This window comes from Choloepus didactylus, chromosome X, assembly GCF_015220235.1.
Source record: "Choloepus didactylus isolate mChoDid1 chromosome X, mChoDid1.pri, whole genome shotgun sequence".
Taxonomy (NCBI): domain Eukaryota; kingdom Metazoa; phylum Chordata; class Mammalia; order Pilosa; family Megalonychidae; genus Choloepus; species Choloepus didactylus.
The window spans coordinates 88,818,156-88,837,680 of record NC_051334.1 but is presented as its reverse complement, the minus strand read 5'-3'; positions in this window follow the sequence as shown (position 1 = coordinate 88,837,680).

Sequence of the window (19,525 nt, the reverse complement as noted above, 5' to 3'; positions counted from 1 at the left end):
ACTGGATCACACACTTGTGCATTCATCAACACAATCAATTTTAGAACACTTTCATTTGTAAAAAAAATAGTAAAAATAAAAACAATGAAAAATTAAAATTAAAAAAGAACACCCAAGACATCCCATAACACTTATCCCCTCTGTTGTTTACTTTTTTGTCTTTATTTTATTACTCATATACCCATACACTGGATCCAGGGAGATGTCAGTCACAGTATATTCACAATCACATGGTCACATAACAAAAGCGATACAGTTATAAAATCACCATCAATAATCAAGGCTACTGAATTGCTGTTCAACAGTTTCAGACATTTTCTTCTATATGTTCTTATATACTAGAGGCTTAAAGGGATACCTACACTATGCATAAAAATAACCTCCAGAATGACCTCTGGACTCTATTTGAAATTTCACAACCACTGAAACTTTATTTTGTTTCACTTTTTCTCCTAAATGATTGAGAACACTTTCTCAATCAGTGATGGCAGGGTAAGGGCCATGCATGGACACCATGTACCATATTGCAAGGAAGACTTGCAACCCTAGGAGTTATGTCCTACATGGTAGGGAAGATAGTGAAATAATTTGCAGAGTTGACTTAGAGATATACGACACATCTGAGCAACAAAAGAGGTTCTCTGAGGGCGAACCTTAGGCATAGATATAAGTCTTTCCATTGGAGAGATGAGTTTCATATGAGCAAGCCTCTAGATTGAGGTTCTGGCATATTAAATTGGAAGTCCCTATTGCTTAAGAGAATAGCATGAGTTCCCAAAGGGGAGAGGTTAAACAGCTCCAGTACCTCAGGAAGACTTTGCAAATAAATTTCTAAAATTTGCTGCCCAACATATTCTGGGTTGTGTTGTGTTATTACATTAGCCTGTACAGAATGAGAATATCTCATTCCCTATTCCAGGTTCTAAGTAATTACATTATTTAAATAAACTGATAAGACAAGATAAATCAGTGTGCTACAGAAAATATAAATTTGGTACCAAACAGACCTCTCCAGAAGTTGGAGTTTTAAAATACAATCAATATCATCCTTTTCCCTGTATGCTAATTTACCTTAGTCCTAATGAAGTCCATTTCATTCTTATTTATAGTAGTAGTCTGATCCCCTTTTCATCTTCTTTAACACTTGCTGTATAGAGTAACGCTGACTTTCAGAGCTGCAGAATTCCAACTCTGAAAGGTGACTCACAGACCCCAAATTTCCAGGGAACTACAAGGGTTTACACAAAGATTGCAGCATCAAAGAATTAAGAAATAGCAGCTAAAACTAAGGAATAGTTGTGACTGCTGTGAGAGCTTACAATCTAGCAACCTGTACAATAAACCTTATTGAATATTCTGTACTCCTTAATCCTTAATTGCCCAATATCTGTTCCTGTTCTATCCCCAGAAAACATGCTCTCAAATTCAATTCTCAGCATTTGCTCACTATGGTTAATATTAGTGAGGCCTTAAAATATTTATCACCTTGTGTTTGAATTATTTCACTCATCACAATGTCCTCAAGATATATTCAGCTAGTCACATGCCTCAAAATTTCAGGCTTTTTTCAGTGAATCAGTATTCCATTGAATGGAAATACCACAGTTCATCCCTCTGTTCATCCTTCAATGCACCCTTAATCCACCTCCATCTGTTAAAAATCATGAATAATTCCACCATTAACATCAGTGTTCAAATGCCTCTTTGTGTCCCTGACTTCAATTCTTCCAAATTTACACCACATAATGGGGTTGGAGGATCATATGGCAACCCTGCACACAGCCTTCTTTGGAACCACCACACTGAACTCCAGAGAGGCCACACCATTCTACTTCCTTAACAATAGTGAATATGAATAGGAATATATATATCTTTCACATCTCCTCCAGAACCTGTATCATTCTGCATATTTTCAGTTTTATTTGCATGCCATACAATCCATCGTAAGTGAGCTATCAACAGTTCCTGGTATAATCACATAGTTATGCATTCATGACTGCAATCTATATGAAAACATTTCCTCCAGAAAGAAGAGAAAAAATAAAAAAATAAGGAATAATAAAAAATAAAAAGGAGAGGCAACCACAGCAACAACAAGAATCCATTATCCCAAGTAAATAGCCAGGAACAACTAGTAAATAGTCTGGAACAACTGTTAGGGGACATCCATGACTGAACACACGTCATTCATCAGTCTGGAATGGGTGGAATGGCTAAGATCACATCACAGAACTGTAAGTAAAGCTCCCCAAACTGTGGAGCTGGTGCCCCAAACCTCCAACACAGTAGACTGAGCTGAAACATTCCCTGTAGAAAAAAAAGAAGCTGGTTACCTGGAGTGAGGGAACGTAACTCAATCAAGATTCAATTGTTGCTTTAATTAACAAATTTGGGCTACCAAATACAAACTACAAGCACTGATAAACCTGGAGCAAGCAGGAAAGAAACCTGAGGCTCCTCCCAAAAGAGAGGAGACAAGACTGATAAAAAAAATGCATAAGTAATTAAAAACAGAGACTTTTGGAGACAGGTGAGCTCAGAATACTGGAAAATGACTGTGTACCAAGAAAAGGGGCACAGAGAATTGGGTACCAACACTGTCAACCAGTGAAACAAGGGGGCTGAGGACTGGCTCTCCTTTTCCATTTTTTTCTTTTATCCTAAGTAGCTCATTAGAGGAAACCTCAGGCATTTTAAACTCAGCACTGACACAGGCAAGGGTGGGCTTAACAGAGTCAGAGAGACAAAGGATGAATTCAAGTGTAGAAGATAATTTCCTAAACAGTGTAACTTCACTAAGAAAAGGAGGCAGTGCAGAGTTCAACTGGCTGCTCTCCCTCAAAGAATTCAGACCCCAGGGTCTGGGATGGGGAAAAACAAGAAACAATGTAAGCATGGCTTCTGACACCCTGGGCAGCTGCCCAGAGAGAGTACGCTGAGAATTAAAGGGACAATAAATCTTTATTCCATTGGGGAGATATGGGCTTACAATCACCACCTGCTGGGCAAGATAGGAAAAACCCAGAGTCTAGAGACCTCACAGGAAAGCCTCAAAAATTGGCTGGGTATCACCTTCAGGGAAACCTGATATTGAATACAGCCTCTCCCTGAGACCTGCATACATCTGGTCTGGGAAAATCTGATTGGGGTAATTGGGGAAACCAGATGCATAGACAACAAAAAAATTACAAATCATATTACAATAAATGAAGATATGGCCAAAAGGAAGAAACTTACACTTCAACTGAGTTACAGGAGTTGAAACAACTAATTAAAGAGCTTCAAACAAATAGGCTAAATCAACTAAAAAAATCAAATCAATGAGTTGAGGGAAGATATGGAAAAAGAGATGAAGGATATAAAGTAGATATTGGGAAAGCATAAGGAGGAACTACAAAGTTTGAAAAAACAATTGGCAGAAATTATGGAAATAAAAAGCACAATACAAGAGACAAAAACCACAATAGAGACATACAACAACAGATTTGAACATGAAGAAGAAAAGATTCCCAAACTGGAGGTCAGGACATCTGATATCCTACATACAAAATAACAGATTTGGAAAGAATTGAAAAATATGAGCATAATCTCAGGGAATTGAATGACAACTTGAAGCAAATGGATGTATGTGTCATGGGTGTTCCAGAAGGAAAAAAGAAGGGAAAAGGGGCAGAAAGACTAATGGAGGAAATAATCACTGAAAATCTCCCATCTCTTATGAAAGACATAAAATTACAGGTCAAAGGACACAGCATATCCAAAACAGAATAGATCCAAATAGACCTGCACCAAGATAGTTAATAATCAGATTATCAAATGTCAAAGATAAAGAGAAAATTCTAAATGCAGCAAGACAAAAGCAATCCATCACATATAAGTGAAGCTCTATAAGACCATGTGCAGATTTCTCAATAGAAACCTTGGAGGTAAGAAGGCACTGGCATAATATATTTAAGACATTGAATGAGAAAAATTGCCAACCAAAAATTCTATATCTGGCAAAAGAGTCCTTCAAAAATAGGGGAGGTTGTCCTCTCTCTTTAGCTAAGCCAACTTGGCAGGTGAACTCACTGCCCTGCCTCCTATGTGGGACCTAACCCTAGAGGTGCAAATCTTCCTGGCAATGCAGGACATGACTCCTGGAGATGAGCCTGGACCTGGCATCATGAGACTGAGAAAAGCTTCACCAAAAAGGGAAGTGGGGTGAAACAAAATAAAGTTTCACTGGCTGGGAGATTTTAAATGGAGTGAAAATTCACTCTTGAGGGCATTCTTATGCACTATATAAATATCCCTTTTTAGGCTTTAGTGTATTAAAATAGCTAGAAGGAAATACCTGAAACTGTCAAACTGCAACCCAGTAGTCTTGAATCTTGGAGACAATTGTAAAACTATGTAGCTTACATGGTGTGAAATGATAGTGTGATTGTGAAAGCATTTTATCTCACACTTCCTTTATCCAGTGTATAGAAGGATGAGTAGAAAAATGGGGACAAAGTGTAAATAAAAATAGGGTGGGATGGAAATGATGGAATGATTTGAGTGTTCTTTTTACTTTTATTTTTTATCCTTATTTGTATGCTTTTGGTATAAGGAAGATGTTCAAAACTTGATTGAGGTAATGAATGCACAACTATATGATGGTACTGTGAGCAGTTGATTGTACACCATGGATGACTTTATGGTATGTGAATATATCTAAATACAACTAAATTTAAATAAATGAGGGAGAGTTGAAAATATTCTCAGACAAGCAGACAGTGAGAGAGACTGTGGACAAAATATCTGATCTGCAGGAAATACAAAAGGGGGCACTACAGGCTGATAGGGAAAGATAAGAGAGAGAAGTTTTGAGTACAATATTGGGTGATGGTAGCACAATAATCTAAGTACACTGAAACAAAGATGACTGAGTACAGTTAAAAGAGGGAGGTAAGGGGCATGTAGGACACCAGAAGTAAAGATAGAAGATAAAGACTGGGACTCTATAACTTAATGAATCCTAGAGTGATCAATGACTGATTAAATTAGCAAATATATTTCTACATGAGAACAAATGAATGACAACTTTGCAAAGTGTTAAAAATTGGTGGTATTGGGGAAAATACTATCAATGAAAACTAGAGTTCACAGTTAATAGTAACATTGTAATATGTTTCCATTAATTGTAACAAAGGCAATATACCAAAGCTAAATGTCTATAAGAGGGGGATATAAGGGAGTGGCATGGGAATCTTGGTGTTGCTGTTGTTGTCTGAGTATTTTGCTATATTTTATTTTAATTTTTTTTCTTTTCTAGCTTGTTAGTTGTGATTTTTTGTTTCTTTTTTTCTTTTTACTTTTTTGCCTCTTCCTCTTTCTTTGTGAAAGAATGGAAATGTCCTTATATAGATTGTGTTGATGAATGCATAACTATGTGATTATATGGGGAATCATTGCTTGTTTATTTAGGATGGAATGCATGATGTGTGAATAAAACTGTCTAAAAATAAGCAGAGGGCTACAAGTTCTGGAGAAATTGTGGAGAAGAGGAAGTAACTAATCACTGTTTATGGAAAAGTAGAAGGGTGCAGCCCATTTGGAGGGTAGTGTGGTGGTTCCACAGGAAGCTAAAGATGGGACTGTATTATGGTCTTCCAACTCAGTTATTGGGTATATACTTGGAAGAACTGAAAAGAGGGACATGAATGGACATTTGAACACTGGGATTTATGGTGTCAGTATTCACAATTTGCAGTGCATAGAGATGACCTAAGTGTGCATCAACTGATGAACAGAATGGTGAACTGTGGTATATACATACAATGGAATATTGTGCTATTACAAGGAGTGAATTTCTGAGGTCAATGGACATTGAGGATACTATGTTGAGCGAAATAAACCAGAAATGGAAAGAAAAACATGATAATGCCTCACTGATATGGACTAACTACAATGTACAAATTATGAGGCTTGAGTCTAATGGCATAGATTATCAGGGGACAGCTTATTGTAAAGGTTCCTAGCTCTTACACCTGTTACATCTATTCCTGAGATGTAATGGTTATTTCTAAATACTGAGATGCTGATCTCTGCATGTAACCTGGTCAATACCTGTAACTTTTGGTATCTGTGTGACACCTGAGACTCAGAACCAGAGTCCAGCAGCTATGAATGCTGGCATTACCCCATACAACAAATGTTAAGGAGTTGTAAAAAAGAGATCAGACTTCAGTTAGAGACATGAACAAAATAAACTTGGTTAGGACTAAGTTAAATAAGACTAAAGGGAAAAGGATGATAGTGACAGTGTTTTTAAAACTTCAACCTCTGTGTGAGACCAAAGGAAGAAATGTTTATTAGATGCAAAGATATATATTTTCTGTAGCACACTATAATTTAATTTGTATGGTGAGTTTATTCATACAATATTATTACATGGAACATTGAATAGGGAGTGAAATATGGTTGGGAGGTAAATTTGAAGCCCCAATATATCTCAGGGTAATTTGGGCAGAAAATAAAAAATGTATTTGCAAAGCCCCCTTGAGGGACTGGGGAAAATGTGGAAATATTAAATTTCCTCACCTGGGGAATTAAAGACATTCTCATAAGCATTTGGGGCTACCAATTCAGAAGGCCAAGCCCTCGATATTTGGGCTTTACCTTATGAGGTTTGTTACTGCAAAGGAGAGGCTAGGCCTACTTAATATTGTGCCTAAGTGTCACCTCCAGAGAACTCTTTTGTTGCTCAGATGTGGCCTCTCTCTCTAAGCCAACTCTGCAGGTTAACCCACTGTCCTCTCCTCTATGTGGGACACGACTCCCAGGGGTGTAAATCTCCTTGGCAACCTGTGTCATAACTCCAGGGTAGGAGAATGGCCCTGGCATCTCAGGATTGAGAAAGCATTCTTAGACCAAAAGGGTGAAGAGAAATGAAACAAAATAAAATTTCAGTGCCTGAGAGATCTCAAATCGTGTCAAGTCATCATTCTGGTGGTTATTCTTATGCATTACACAGATATCCCTTTTTAGTTTTCACTGTATTGGAATAGCTAGGAGGAAACACCTGAAGCTGTTGAACTGCAACCCAGTAGCCATTGTTCTTGAAGAAAATTATATAACTATGTAGCTTACACTATGTGACTGTGTGATTTTGAGAACTTTGTGGCTACCACTCTATTTATCCAGTGTATGGACAGATGAGTAGAAAAATGGGGGAAAAAACATAAATGAACAATAGGGGGAGATTGGGGTATGGGACGTTTTGGGTGCTCTTTTTTACTTTAACTTTATAATTATTCTTCTTTGTGTGGTAATGAAAATGTTCAAAATTGATTTTGGTGATGAATGCATAACTATATAATGATATTATTAAAACTATGCACCATGGATGATTGTATGGCATGTGAATATATCCCAATAAAATTAAATTTAAAAAAGTACCCATTACCCCTCCAATATACCCCCCTCTTATTGATATTTAGCTTTGGTATATTGCCTTTGTTACAATCAATGGAAGAATATTACACTGTTACTGTTATCTATGGACCTTAGTTTCCATTGATAGTATTTTTTTCCATATACCTTTCCACTTTCAACACAGTGGTGACATTTATTGTTTTCCATCATGTAAAATCTCCCTTATATTTGAACATTTAGTCACCATCCTTGTCAAATCTAGGCTTTGCTAAGTTATACAGTTGCAGATTCTTTCTTCTATTATTCTCATGTCATATATGCCCCTAGCCTCCATCTTTCAACTGTATTCATCCTCATCTTTGTTCATTTAATTTACCGTGTTGTTGTAGTTCCTATAGTATTGTGCTATCCATTCCTGGATACTTACAATCAATCCTGTTGAACATTCTGCACTCCACCAGCATCAAATGCCCAATCTTCACTCTATCTCTTGGTAACCTGTGTTCTTAAATTTAGCTTTCAGAGTTTACTCATTATGGTTAGTTCATAATAGTGAGACCATATAGAATTTGTTCCTTTGTTTCTGACTTATTTTGCTCAAGATATGTAATAAAGGTTCATCCACATTTTTATATGCCTCATGAATTTATTCCATCTTATTATTGCATAATATTTCATTGTATGCATACACCACAGTTTATTTACCCACTCGTCCCTTGATGGACACTTGGGCTATTTCTATCACTTGGCAATCATGATTAATGCCATTATAAACAGCAGTTTGCTAATGTCCATTCATGTATTTCCTTAGAAATGGAACTGCTGGATCATCTTGCAGTTCCGTACTTAGCTTCCTGAGGAACTCCAGCACTGCATTCCAGAGTGGCTGCAAAATTCTACATTCCCAACAAGTTTGAATAAGTTTGCCTCTTTCTCCACATCCACTCCAGCACTTGTAATTTTCTGTTAGTTTTTTTTGATAACGACACTTCTGATAGGTGTGAGATGATATATCATTGTGGTTTTGATTTACATTTCCCTAGTAAAAGAAGAAATTAAGCAACTTTTTGTATGTTTTTGAGCCATGGATACTTCCTCTTCAGAAAACTGTCTGTGACTTTTGCCTAGTTTTTTAATTGTTTTCTTTGTCTTTCTGTTGTTGAGTTGTAGGATATCTTTTCTATATTCTGTATATCAAAACATTATCTGGGGAAACCCAGGGCATGATGGTGGAGTGGTGAGGTATGAGTTTTAGTTACTCCTCCAGGGCAGTAGGTAGAAAGCCAAGAATAGCATGGACCAGAAACTGCAGAGCAATTTTCATTTAGAAATACTTCATACAACACTCATGAACATGTGGAACAGCTGAGATCAGTGAAATCTGCAAGTATTTTTGGCTGGGGGACAGGCACCCCACCCTGCCAGGCTCAGTCCTGTGGGAGGAAGGGACTTCAGTGCTGGGAACCAGGAGGGAGAACTGCAGATGTAGCTCTGATTGAAAACTCAGACTGCTGATCAAAACTCCAAACATAGAGACCAGAGATGGGACAATCCAAGAGCAGTCAGGCCAGTAGAGGAGATACTAAAGGGAGCCCTACCAACAGAGAAACAAAGAAAGGAGAGAGAGATATGGAGAAAGTTTCAGTACTAAAAAGATTCAGTGTGAGTACATTAAGAGACAGAGGAAAAAATATACATCTGACAAACATAAACCAAAGGATAGGATGGCTGATTCAAGAAACGCCTTCATGGTAATAATGTTGAATGTAAATGGATTAAGCTCCCCAATTAAAAGATATAGATCAGCATAATGGATCAAAAAATATGAGCCATCAATATGTTGCATACAAGGGACAAATCTCAGAAACAGGAACACAAAGAAATTGAAAGTTAAAGGATGGAAAAGTATTTCATGCAAGCTACAGCCAAAAGAAAGAAGGAGTAGCAACATTAATCTCAGATAAAACAGACTTTAAATGCAAGGATGTTATGAGAGGCAAAGAAGGCCACTACATACTTAATAAAAGGGGCAATTCAACGGTAAGAAATACCAATCATAAATGTTTATACACACAATCAAGATGCCACAAAATACATGAGACAAACACTGGCAAAACTAAAGGAAGCAATTGATATTTCCACTAAAATCATGGGAGACTTCAACACAACACTCTATCTTATAGATAGATCAACCAGACAGAAGACCAAGAAGGAAATTGAAAAGCAAAATAATCTGATAAGTGAATTGGATTTAACAGACATAAACATTACATCCCCAATCACCAGGATACATATTCTTCTCTAGAGATCACAGAAATTTCTCCAGAATAGATCATATGCAGGGACATAAAACAAGCCTCAATAAATTTTAAAAAATTGATATTATTCAAAGCACATTCTCAAGAGAAACTGGTAAATATAAAGAGAATAATGAAAATTAGAACACAACATATGAAAACCTGTGGGATGCAGCAAAAGCAATACTTTGGGGAGGAATTTATAGCACTAAATGCATTGATTCAAAAAGAAGAAAGAGCTAAAATCAAAGAACTAATAGAGAAACTGAAGAAGCTACAAAATGAATAGCAATCCAAGCTTAAACCAAGTAGAAGAAAAGAAATAACAAGGATTAAAGCAGAAATAAATGACAAAGAGATAAAAAAGAGAGAATAAATAACACCAAAAGTTGGTTATTTGAGTTCAACAATACTGGCAAGCCCCTAGCAAGACTGACACAATCAAAAAGAAAGAAGACCCATATAAACAGAATAATGACTGAGAAGGGTGATATTACTGCAGATCCTGAAGAAATTAAAAAAAAATTGTAAGAGGATACTATGAAAAACTGCATGACAACAAACTGGATAATGTAGAGAAAATGGATAATTTCCTGGAAACAAATGAACAGCCTAGACTGAGCAGAGAAGAAATAGAACACCTCAACCTGCCAGTCACAAGCAGAGATCAGATCAGTCATCAAAAACTTCCCACAAATAAATGCCCAGGGCCACAAGGCTACACAGGGGAATTCTAACAAAATTTCCAAAAACAACTGACACCAATCTTACTTAAAATCTTTCAAAACATAGAAGAAAATGTAATACTACCTAACATATTTTATGAAACTAACATCAATCTAATATCAGAACCAAGGAAAGTTGCTGCAAAATAGGAAAACTACAGGCCAAACTCCCAAATGAATATAGATGCAATAATTATCAACAAAATACTTGCAAATCAAATCCAAAAGCACAATGAAAATATCATACACCATGACCAAGTGAGGTTCATTCCAGGCATGCAAGGATGGTTCAACATAAGAAAATCAATGAATGTATTACAACATAGAAACAAATCAAAAGAGAAAAATCAAATGATCATTTCAATAGATGCTGAAAAAAGCATTCAATGAAAACCAACATCCCTTTTTGATAAAAGCACTTCAAAAGGTAGGAATTGAAGGAAATTTCCTCAATATGATATAGAATATATAAGAAAAACCCACAGCCAGCATAGTACTTAATGGCAAGAGACTGAAAGTCATCCCTCTAAGATCAAGAACATGACAAGGATTTCTGCTGTCACTGCTGCTGTTCACCATTGTGCTAGAAGTGCTAGCAAGGTCAATCCAGCAAGACGAAGAAATAAAAGGCCTCCAAATTGGAGAGGAAGAAGTAAAACTGTCATTATTTGCAGATGGTATGATCTTGTATCTGAAAAACACTGAGAAATTGTTGTTACAGCTACTAGAGCTAATAAACAAATTGAGCAAAGAAGTGAGATACAAGATTAATGCACATAAATCAGTAATGTTTCTATATGCTGGAAATGGACAAAGTGAAGGGACACTCAAGAAAAAGATATCATTTTAATAGCAACTAAAGAAATCTAGTACCTGGGAATAAACTTAACCAAATGTAGAAGACCTATACAAAGAAAATTACATTACTCTACTAAAAGAAATATAAGAGACCTTAAATGATGGAAAAATATTTCATGTTCATGGATAGGAAGGCTAAATTTCATTAAGATGCAAATTCTACTGAAACTCATCTACAGATTCAATACAATCCCAATCAAATTTCCAACAACCTACTTTGCAGACTTGGAAAAGCTAGGTATCAAATTTATTTGGAAAGGAAAGATGTCTCAAATTGCTAAAAAAAAAACACTCTAAAAAAGAAAAATGAAGTGGGAGAACTTACACTCCCTGATGTTGTAGCTTGTTATAAAGCCACAGTATTCAAAACAGCATGGTACTGGCACAAAGATGTATTGACCACTGGAATTGAATTGAGAATTTGGAGACAGACCACAAGATCTACAGCAGACTGATCTTTCATAAGGTCCCCAAAGCCAGTGAACTGGGACATCACAGTCTTTTCAAAATATTGGGCTGGGAGATTTGGATACCCATATGCCAAGAATGAAGGAGGATGCCTACCTCACACCCTACACAAAAATTAACTCAAGGTGGAACAAAGATCTTAATATAAAAGACAGTACCATAAAACTCCTAGAAGATAATGTAGGGAAACATCTTCAAGACCTTGTATTAAGTGACCACCTCCTAGACCTTATACCAGAACCATAAACAACAAAAGATAAAATAGACAAATGGGAATTCCTCAAGCTGAGAAGTTTCTGTAACTCAAAGGAATTTATCAAAAACGTGAAGAGGCAGCCAATTCAATCAGAAAAAATATTTGGAAACCATGTATCTGACAAAAGACTGATATCTTGCATATATAAAGAAATCCTACAACTCAATGACAATAGTACACACAGCCCAATTGTAAAATGGGCAAAAGATATGAAAAGATATTTCTCTGAAGAGGAGATACAAATGGCCAAGAAACACATGAAAAATGTTCAGCTTCACTAGCTATTGAAGAGATGCAAATTAAGACCACAATGAGATACCATCTTACACCAATTAGAATGGCTGGCATTAAACAAACAGGAAACAACAAATGCTGGAGAGGATGTGGAGAAATTGGAACACTTATTCATTGTTGGTGGGACTGTATAATGGTTCAGCCACTCTGGAAGTCAGTCTGGTATTTCCTTAGAAAACTAGATACAGAGTTACCCTTCAGTCCAGCAATTGCACTTTATGGTATGTACCCGGACTATCTGAAAGCAGCGACAGGAACAGATATCTGTGTGCCAATGTTCATAGCAGCATTATTCACAATTGCCAAGAGATGGAAACAACCCAAATATCCTTCAACAGATGAGTGGATAAATAAAATGTGGTATATACACACAATGGAATACTACGCGGCAGTAAGAAGGAACGATCTCGTGAAACATATGACAACATGGATGAACCTTGAAGACATAATGCTAAGCGAAATACGCCAGGCACAAAAAGAGAAATGTTATATGCTACCACTAATGTGAACATTGAGAAATGTAAAACAAATGGTTTATAATGTGGAATGTAGGGGAGCTAGCAATAGGGAGAAATTAATGTAGGGGTAATGATAACCCAATAAGAACAGATAATTTATTGTGGTTTAATTTAATGTTCTGGTAATGCCCAGGAATGATTATGATTTGTTAATTTCTGGTGGTTATTGTAGGAAGAAGTTCATGGAAATGTTGCTATATTAGGTTATTTTCTTGGGGTATAGTAGGAACATGCTGGAAGTAAAGTACTTATTTTAGGTTGTTTTCTTACTTCCTTGTTACAGTTTGTTTGAAATATTTTTTTTTATGTTCTTCTTAAATTTTTTGATATGGTGAAATAAAAAAAAGAGTTAATTAAAAAACAAAAACAAAAACAATGAAAAAATTATGCTGAGCCCTCCTGAGGTGCTGGTAGAGAATGTAGGGGTTTTCTGTTTCCCCATCTCTATGGTTGTTGATGTGCTCACAGGCATAGGGGACTGGTGGTTTGATGGGCTGAGCCCTCTACTATGGGATTTGCCCTTGGCAACACTGTTGCTGAAAGGAGAGGATAGACCTGTCTATAATTGTGCCAAACAGCCTCCTCCCGAATGCCTCTTTGTTGCTCAGATGTGGGCCTCTCTCTCTAGCTAAGCCAACTTGGCAGGTGAAAGAACTCCCCTTCCACCTACATGGGACCTGATACCCAGGGAGTAAATCTCCCTGATAACATGGAATATGGCTCCCAGTGAGGAAACTAGATCCAGCATTGTGGGATGGAAAACATCTTCTTGGCCAAAAGGGGAATGTGAAAGGAACTGAAATAAGCTTCAGTGGCAGAGAGATTCCAAAAAGAGCTGAGAGGTCATTCTGGTGGGCATTCTTATGCACAATATAGACAACCCTTTTTAGGTTCTAATGAATTGGAATAGCTAGCAGTAAATTCCAGAAACTATCAAATTACAACCCAGAAACCTTGAATATTGAAGACAATTGTATAAAATTGTAGGCTATAAAAGGTAACAATGTGATTGGGAAAGCCATATGGACCACACTCCCCTTTTTTCCAGTGTATGGATGGATGAGTAGAAAAAATGTGGGAAGAAATGCACCCAGTGTTCTTTTTTACTTTAATTTTCTTTTTCCCTTTAATTTTTATTCTTATTGTTTTTGTGTGTGTGGTAATGAAAAGTTTCAAAAATTAATTTTGGTGATGAATGCACAACTATATAATGGTACTGTGACCAATTGAATGTACACTTTGTATGAGTGCATTGTATGTGAATATATCTCAGTAAAATTGAATTTAAATAAAAACATTATCTGATATGTGGTTTCCAAATATTGTCTCCTATTGTGTGGGCTGCCTCTTTAGTTTTCTGACAAAGTCCTTTGATGCACAGAACTATTCAATTTTGGAGTAATCCCATTTATCTATTTCTTCATTCATTGTTTGTGCTTTGGTTGTATTATTTAGGAAACCACTTCTGATCAAAGGGTCTTTAAGATATTTCCCTACATTTTCTTCTAAAAGTTTTATAGTCTAAGATGTAATGTTTAGGTCTTCAAGCCATTTTGAGTTAACTTTTGTATAACATGTGAGATAGGCAACCTCTTTCATTCTCTTGGTTATGGATATCCACTTCACCAAAAACAACTTATTTAAGAGGCTGCTCTGTCCCAGTTATGTTGGCTTGACCACTTTAGCAAAGATCAATTGTCCATAGATAAATGGGTCTATTTCTGAATGCTCAATTAGATTCCATTGGTTGAGTTATCTTTCTTTCTGCCAGTTCCATGCTGTTTTGATCACTGTAGCCTTGTAATATACTTTAAAGTCAGGTACTGTGAGACCTCCCACTTCATTCCTCCATCTCAAGATATTTTTGGCTATTCATAGCATACTGCCTTTCCAAATAAATTGGTTATTCTTTTTTTTTAATTTCTGAAATTGCTGGGATTTTACTTGGTATTGCATTGAATCTATAAATCAATTTAGGTAGAATTGACATCTTAACTTTATTTATCCTTTCATTCCATGAACATGGTATGTCTTTCCATTTAATTTGGTCCTCTGTGACTTCTTTTAGAAATTTCTTGCAGTTTTCTCTGTATAGTTCTTTGGAGGCCTTGGTTAAGTTTATTACTAATTATTTATTTTGTTTGCTATTTTAAATGGAATAATTCTTGATTTCCTCCTCATGTTCATTACTAGCGTATAGGAACACTATTGATTTTTGCATGTTGATCTTGTACCCTGCCACTTTGCTGTATTCTACTTGTATATTGGCCCTAGTAGCCTTTCTGTATATTTTTTTCAGCATTTTCTATGTATAGGATTATGTCATCTGTAAACAGTGATTGTTTTACTTCTTCCTCTGCATTTGGATCGTTTATTTCTTTTTCTTTCCTAATTGCTCTAGCTAGAATTTCCAGCACAATATTGAACAATTAGGTGATAGAGGGCATCATTGTATTCTTCCTGATCTTTGAGGGAAAGTTTTCAGTCTTTTCCTGTTGAGTATGATGCTAGCTGTGGGTTTTTCATTTATTATCTTTATCATATTGTGGAAGGTCCATTCTATTCTTATTCTTTTGAGTATTTTCATCAAGAAAACGTGTTGAATTTTGTCAAATGCTTTTTCTGTATCAATCAAGGTTATCATGGAGATTTTCCACTTTGATTTATTGATATGATATATTGCATTAATTGATTTTCATGTGTTGAAACAGTCTTACATACCTGGAATAAATCCTACTTCATCATGGTGTATAATTCTTTAAACATGCTGCTGGATTCTATTTGTGAGTATTTTCTTGAAGAGTTTTGCATCTATATTCATGAGATTGGTCCGTAATTTTCTTTTGTTGTAGTTTATTTTTCTGGTTTTAGCATTAGGATGATGTTTTCTTCATGGAATGAGTTAGGGAGCTCTCCTTCCTTTTCACTTTTATTGAATCATTTGAGCATGATTGTTACTTTCCTTTTTGAATGCTTGGTAGAATTCATATGAGAAGCCATCTGGTCCTGGGCTTTTCTGTTTTGGGAGCTTTTTGATGACTGATTCCACCTCTTTACTTGGAATTGGTTTGTTGTGGTAATCCATTTCTTCTTGAGTAAATGTTTGCTATTCTTGCTTTACTAGTAAGTTGTCCATTTCATCTAAGTTGCCTAGTTTATTAGCATGTATTTTGTAATAGCAGCCTCACATCTTCTCCTTTCTTTTAGCAGGATAAACAGTGTCCCCTTTCCCGTTTCTGATTTTATTTACTTGCATCCTATCTCTTTTTTTTTGTTAACCTATCTAAGCGTCAATCATTTTATTCATCTTCTCAAATAATCATCTTAGGGTTTTGTTGATCCTCTCTATTGTTTTTTTGTTCTCAATTTCATTTATTTCTGCTCTAATCTTTGTTCTTTCTTTCCTTATGTTTGCTTTGGGGTTAGTTTGTTGTTCTTTCTCTAGTTTTCCCAGGTGAATGGTTAATTCCTCCATTTTTGCTCTTTTTTTCTTTTTAATATACTCATTTAAGGCAAAACATATCACTCTCAGAAACACCATTGCTGCATACCATAATTCTTGATATGTTGTGTTTTCATTTCTAATTGCCTCAAGATATTTACTAATTTATCTTGTATTTTTTCCTTTACCCACTGGTTATTTAAGAGTGTGTTGTTTAGCCTCCATACATTTTTGAGTATTCCAACCATCCTCCTGTTATTGATATCCATCTTCATTCCTTTTTGACCTGATAAGGTGTTTTATATAATATGTATACTTTTAAACTTATTGGGACTTGCTTTGTGACTGAACATGTGGTCTATCCTAAAGACTGATACATGAGATATTGAGAAAAATATGCAACCTGCTGTTGTGGGGAGTAGTGTTCTATAAATATCTGTCAAGTCTAGCTCATTTATCATACAATTAAACACACATCTCTCCTTATTGATACTCTGCCTAGATGTTCTACCTATTGATGATAGTGGTGTAATGAATTCTCTAAATATTTTTGTAAAAGTGTCTACTTCTCCCTTAATTGCTGTCAGTCTTTGCCTAATATATTTTGGGGCACTCTGCCTTGGTGCATAAATATTTACAATTGTTGCATTATCTTGAATTGTTTCTTTTATTAAGATATAGTGTCCTTTTTTGTCTCTTTTAATTGTTTTACGTTTGATGTCTAATTTGAGGTTTAATATGGATACACACACTTCTCTTGTTGTTTGTGTGAAATATCTATTTCCAAACTTTTACTTTCAACTAACTTTTGTCCTTGTGTCTAAAGGGATTTCTTGTAGATAGCATATGAATGGGTCCTATTTTATAATCCATTCTGCCAGTCTATGGCTTTTTACTGGGGAGTTAAATCCATTATCATTTAATCTTATTACTCTAATGGCAGTTTTTTCTTCTACCATTATGTCTTCTGGATTTTATATGCCATAACTGCTTTTGTTTCCTCTCTCCTTCTATTATTCCTGAGAGACTTAATTTCTAGTATTTTCCTGAAGCATCCTCTTCTGTTCTTTCCTATTAGCCAGTAACACTCCCTTTATACATTCTTTAAGAGCAGGTAGCTTGTTCGCAAACACTCTCAATGTTTGTTTTCTGACAATATTTTAAACTCTCTTGCATTTTCTTAATTAAATTCAATTTTAATGAGATATACCCACACACCATACAATCATTGATGGTGTACAATCAACTGTTAACAGTACCATCATATAGTTATGCCTTCATCATCCCAATGTACTTTTGACCCCTTTCCTTGCAACAGAAGGAATCAGAATAAGAATAAGAAATAAAGATAAAAAAGAACACACAGATCGCTCCCATCCACCCAATTTTTCATTCAGTCTTTGTCCCCTTTCTTCTGGTCATCCACCCATACACTAGATAAAGGGAGTGTGATCCACAAGGTTTTCACAATCACACTGTCACACCTTGTAAGCTGCAATGTTATACAATCATCTTCAAGAGTCAAGGCTATTGGGCTGGAGTTTCATAATTTCAGGTACTTACTTCTAGCTATTGCAATACATTAGAACATAAAAAGTGTTTTCTATATATTACATAAGTGTCCACCAGAGTGACCTCTCAACTCCATTTGAAAACTCTAAGCCACAGAAGCCTTATTTCATTTCATTTCACATCCCCTTTTGGTAAAGAAGTTGTTCTCAATCCCATGATGTCAGGGCCAGATTCATCCCTAGGAGTCATATCCCATGTTGTCAGGGAGATTTCCAGCCCCAGAGTGAGGTCCCGCATAAGGGGTAGGGCAGTGTGATCACATGCCAATGTCACTTAGAGAGAGAGGGCCAAATCTGAGCAACAAAGCAGCACTCAGGTGGAGACACTTGGGCAAAATTATAGGCAAGTTTAGCCTCTCCTTTGCAATAACAAGTTTCATAGGGGAAGGCCCCAAGACAGAGGGCTCAGCAAGTCAAGCTAGCAGTCCCCAGTGTTTGTGAGAACATCAGTAACAATCCAGATGAGGAAGTCCAGCACCTTTACATCCTCTCCCAGGTCCTCAGGGGAGCCCCTAATATATGTTTTTATTCCCTTCCCAAATTACTTTGGGATGTGTTGCTATTTCACTCTAACATATACAAACCTGCAATATCTCACTTCCTATTCAAAGTTCCATGTAATTGTGGTGTTTGAACAAACTGTAGAAATTATATTGTTTAGAAAATATAGTTCCCACACCAAATAAATGTTTCTTCCTTTGGTCTCAAATGGAACTTGAAGTTTTAGCACACAGTCAGTTTTAACCTTAACTCTTTGGCCTGATTTGCCCTAGTCTTAACCAGATCTGTTTCATTCATATCTCTAATTGAAGTCTGGGCTCTTTTTCAGTTTTTTTTTTAACAGTTGCTATATGTGTTAATACTAACAGTCATATTGGCTGAGCTCTAGCTCTGAGTTTCAAGTATCACACAGATACCCAATGTTCCAGAGATCAATCAGGTTATACACCAAAGGACCAACATCTCAGAATTTGGAGATAGCCATTACAATTCAGGAATATATTTGACTGCTGTAAGAGCTTACAATCTAGGAACCATTACAATAATCATTTCCCTGTTTGGCTGTTCTCTAAGATTCAATTCTGAGTTTACTCACTGTAGTTAGTCAATACTGGTAAGTCATAATATTGTTTGCTTTTGTTTCTGGCATACTTCACTCAAAATGCTATCTCCAGGATCCATTTACCTCCTTATGTGTCTCACAACTTCACCCCTTCTCTTAGTTGCTCATAGTTGTTATTTACTTCCAACTTCATTTCATTATGATCACAGATAGATTTTTATATAATAACAATGCTTTTAAATTTGTTAAGACTTGGTTTGTAACCCAGCGTGTTGTCTATCCTAGATAATGTTCCATGAGCACTTGAGAAAAACATGTATCCTGCTGTTGTAGGGTGTAGTGTTCTACAAATGTCAGTCAAGTTTACTTCATTTATCACAAAATTCAATATCTCCATTTCCTTGTTGATCTTCTGTCTAGATGTTCTATCCATTGATGAGAGTGGTGTATTGAAGTATCCAAAAATTATTGCTGAGTTATCTACTTCTCTTTTCAGTCTTCTCAGTGTTTGCCTCATGAATTATGGGGCACTCTGGTTTGGTGAATAAATGTCTATGATTGTTATAGTCTCTTAATGAATTGTCCCTTTTATCAGTATATAGTGTCCCACTTTGTCTCTTTTAATTCTTTTA